Raw genomic sequence first — 5,000 nt, 5'->3', positions numbered from 1 at the left:
CACCTGCAAGCTTGCAACCTATGTTCTCTAGAGACCCACGTTAATGTCATATAATAACATTGGCCGCAAAATGGCATGCAAACACCTCCACACCTAGGCACGACTTAGAAACGCACTTCTCCAAATAGCATAGGCCAAAAAATCGACCAAGAAAAAACCCTTGCAAGCAACAAACCCATGATAATGTAATTTAAAAAAAAATAATAATGGGATGGGGGGGACCAAACAATTATTTATTGTGCACACTGACTTGACCAATGATTCCGTGGAACCCATTTATTGGGCCTGTCAATGTAGACAGCAGCCCACCCCTTGCACCATGACCTACATATGACGACAAGCCAAAGAGCAAAGAGGGGAGGAAATGCGTGACTATGGCCACACTCGCAAAAAGTGGTACTAACACAACTGCACATGGTAGGAAGCAAAGCACGTCAAACTACCACGGTGCCTAGATGGGATTAATCAAGGGGACCAACGTGTCATTTCCACGTTTTTCACATGCCATAACTCTCTTGGGCATGCTGTAAAAAAACTAGCAAAAGTGGTAGTAGGCTACGGTGAGGGTGTAGGTGCAGTGTGCAGGCAGCCATACAAACCCACCAGCACGCATTGGCCGGCCAAGGTGCAAAACAAGAGGCTAATCATCTGGACCATCATGCCGTGTTGCTGTCCTTCACATGCTATGCAACTCTTGGGAATGTCATGTGGCTATCGGCATATGTGGCAGCAGCTATGCAGGGAACCATGCATGCCCAGTAGCACGCCATGGCAAGCCACAACATACATCAAAGGCAGTCGTCGGAACCAACACGCCTTGATGGTGATTTTCACATGCTAGGCCAATCTTGGGTATGCCATGCGACTACGGGCACATTTGGCAATAGCTGTGGGGGCACGGCAGCACAAGGCAAGAACCCTTGCGCACCCAACAACCCAAGGTGGCAGGCATCAGTGTGTGACAGAGGGGATGAACATTGGGATGTATTGGCCATTTACTTGTTTTCAAATGCTGTGCAGCTACGAACACATGTAACAGCAACTGTGGGGGCATGGCAGTGGAAGGTAGGGAGCCATGCACACCCAGCCGCACACGGGTGCATGTAGTGGTGTGCGGCAGATGGGCTGACCATCTGGACAGACGAGCCATGTACTTGTTTTCACATACATGCCAAGCCTTTGTTGGGCTTTCTCTGCAGCTATGAGCGTAGGAGGCAACAACTATTGAGGCATAGCAGTATATAGTAGGCAACCATGAGGGCTAGGTAGCATGCCATGGCAGGCGCAACGCACACCAAGGGCCAAATCTTCAAAATCGACATTCCGTGTGGGTGTTTTGCACATGCCATGACACTCTTGGGAATACTGTACGATGACAGACGCATGTTGCTGAAGATGTGGAGGCACAACAACACAAGGCAGGCGGCCATGTGCACCCAGCAGCACACAATGGCAGGCAACTGTGTGTAGCAGAGGGGATGACCGTCGGGATGGACGCGCCTTGTACAAGTTTTCACACACCATGCCTTCGTTGGGCATGCTGTGCATCGATGGACACATGTGGCAGCAGAAGTAGGGGTGTGGCAACGCATGGTAGGTAGCCATGTGCGCCTAGTAGCCCACGGTGGCAGGCAATGTTATGCGACAGAAGGGGGGGCGGCGTTGTGCGACAGAAGGGCTGACCATTAGCAAGGACGTGCACCTTCGTTTGGTATGCTGTGCCGTGACTGGCACATGTGACAGTGGCTATGGGGTCAAGGCACGCAAGGCAGGCAACCATGCGCATCGAGCCGCATGCAGTGGCAGGCCTCGACGCACACCAAGGCCAACTCATTGAAATCGACGTGCTATTTCACTTTTTTTCCCATGCCATGGGTCTTTTGGGTTTGCCTACCATGCCTGCTCATTGTCTGCTACCCCACTATACAGCCCCTCAGAAACCACCCGGGGAGAGTGGCACCCCCCTCCCTTAAGGTAGCTCTTATGCTCTTTGCCCCTTTCCAGAAGGAGACCTGACCCCACCTAAAAAATATACCGGACTATTTTTTGAGCTTCAAATATCCAAATCAAATGAAACTTGGTATAAAATTAAGGAAAATCCATTTATTATTTTCATATAAAAATCATATTTTTTGATAAATATCTATTTATTTTATTAATTTTTTAATATTAAAAAAATATTAAATTCAAAAAACTATGAAAATTTTATTTTAATGTATTTTTCTGAAAACTAAATTTCGGATGTCTTCCAAAGGTTGATAGAATGTTCTGAAAAGATATTGGACCATTCCAACTTATTTTGATATTTTTTAATATTTTATGATTGAAACATTACAAAAAATAACAAAAAAATGGAAATGCGAGGTTTAAGTGAAAATGATTGTACTTTGAGTGCCAAATAGCCAATTGCAAGGCTTTTCTAACCCAAAGGGATGTTTTGCACAACATGATTTAAAGACCCAAACAATGTTGTGCGGGTAAGGCCTTGACGTGTGTAGCAGTTGGTGCCTTGTGTGCAACCGAAGGCAGCAAAGGAGCCACCGTTGCATGGGCCATGGGGACCATGGCAACACCCATGTGTGTGCGGCGATGTGCATGGTGGACTACAGACGTGGGCAAAGAAGTGCAGCAATGCCTGCAACCTTGCTCGTGCCATGTGCTGAAATACCCATAGCATGTGTGGCCATGCCAGCCATCAAGATCGCCACATGGGAGGCCATGCTCGCGAACTTGCACGTGGTAGTGCAGCCATGTGCTATGCATATGCGACCACGCAACGGAACCTTGCTCGTGGTGGTGCAGTCGTGCCTGCAACCGCGTGCGCGGCACGTCTGGCAATGCACGCAACCTTGCGAGTGGTAGGGCAGCCAGGGGCACAGCATGTGCGGCCATGCCCGCAACCTTGCGCGGTCGATAGTGCAGCAGTGTGCAAGACAACCTGCCATCATGCACGCGACATGTGCATCCATGCCAGTAGTCATGCGTGCTATGGCCTGCAACCTTGTGTGGGGTAGCATTGCCATACTTGCACCCGTGCGTGCAACATCGTCCGTGCAGTAAGGCCTTGATTGCGGCCAAGTGCGCAGTAGCCTGCCACCATGCATGCACCTTGTGCGGCCGTGCGTGTGGTACTGCTGCCTTGTGCACTGCCTTCATATGCACTTAGGCACACTTAGGGGGGCATGCGTAGGCATAGTCATGGGCACGTATATGTGCACACTTGCGGCATTCAAGAGCACACTTAGGCAACCTTTGGGGCATTCAAGAGCACAATTCGGCAACAATTGGGCTACACTTGGGTGCACGCGTAGACACACTTATTCAACACATGGGGACACGTATAGGCATACTTAAGGCGACACTTGGGGCATTCAAGAGCACGCACAGGCACACTTTGGTGCACACTTAGGCAACAGTTGTGGGCATGCATGGGAACAGTTAGGCAACACTTGGGCCATTCAATGTGCACATATAGTCAACACTTGGGGTGTTGTGCGGCCATTCAATGTGCACACATGGGCACATGGAGTCAACACATGGGGGCACGCGTAGGCACACACTTGGGCCATTCAAGAGCACATTGTCACGGCTTTAGACCTTTCTAAGCAACCGTGCCGGCAGTTAGCACTTCCACTTGCACTAAGTTAGCCTAACCACCCTTCTTAAAGGACTTGGGAAGAGAAGAAGTGAACACAAGAGTGAGTTTGAGAAGAATGAACTTGTATTGCACTAGAGAACTCTTGAGTACAAGGCTTGAGAACTCACTTGCTTGGTTGAACACTCTTAGTTGGTCCTTGGTGAGTATCTTTGCCAAATGAGGCAACACCTACCCCAATTACAATGGATGGCTAAGATATTTACAAATGTCCTCCATCCAACGGTTAGGGAGGAAACTAGAAGCTTCCTACCTCCTTAGTGGAGCTCTAGAAATCTCTCCCAAAATATCTGCTATGAATATCTTCTACAAATATCTATAATAAAATATCTATTGTTACTTCACCTTTGTAGAAAACTCTAGAACTTGGACCTTACTTAGCCCAATGGCCTAAGTCCATGGGCTTAGTGAGCTAGGCCCATGGAACTATGTTGGGCAGGTCATGACACTCTCCCCCACCAAAATCTGTGATGCCCTCATCACAACCTCCTTGTGATACTTTTATTCATGAGCTGTCTAGCATGCCAGTTGTCTCCCATCTCGTATCGCTCTCTGGTTGCCCCTTCCACTTGACTAAATACTCCACGTAAGGAGATAGTTTGTGTCTCTAGATGATTGGACTAGCAACCAAATTAGCCTCCCTCTCACAAGGAGTAACACCTATTGGGGTTCTTGTTGTTGTCATATAACTTGAGCCTCCTACAACGTCGTTTGGTTGTCTCCGTTCTCTCGTTTGCATCTTCCTCTTCTTGGCATGGATGGCTTGCTCCCAAATTCTCATTGTCTTGCCCTCCGGTCTAAGGGTAAGAAAGCACCTAGCCCTTAGATGGTGTTGGATAACTCTTTTAGACCCAAGGTTCATCTCGACCCCTCAAGCAATATTATGGGGAATTCTTTGGAGTTGATAGCCTTAGGACGCCCTTGGCCTGAGTTCCTTTGCCTCCTTCGTCAAGGCAAGGTTGTGTGTGGCTCCTGTATCTACCTTCGCCTGTGTGGGCTTCGCATTGATGCACACTTTTGCAGACATAAACCCCTTTTGAGTGTTAAGGGCCTTGACCCCTATCTCGGCCCTGGTGGCACCACGTTGCATTGGGGACCCCTTGCATGGTGGCTTTTCCTCTTAGCCCTCTCCCTCCAATAAGGCACTAAGAGCTTTCCTCCTGGGGCAATCCCTAAACCAATGTAGCTCATCACATAGGAATCACTTGTCTCTAGGCTTGAACCGATTCCTCTTATCACGCTTGTGCCTTAGTGCCTCTCCTTTAGACATGTCATGAGAGGTAGTGGCTTCCCTCGCCACTGCCCTCGAACTCTTCCCATACTTCTTCTCCAAATTGAGCTTCCA

The sequence above is a fragment of the Macadamia integrifolia genome, chromosome 5 (genome assembly GCF_013358625.1).
Source record: "Macadamia integrifolia cultivar HAES 741 chromosome 5, SCU_Mint_v3, whole genome shotgun sequence".
In the NCBI taxonomy this organism is placed as follows: domain Eukaryota; kingdom Viridiplantae; phylum Streptophyta; class Magnoliopsida; order Proteales; family Proteaceae; genus Macadamia; species Macadamia integrifolia.
This window is presented reverse-complemented; position numbering follows the sequence as displayed.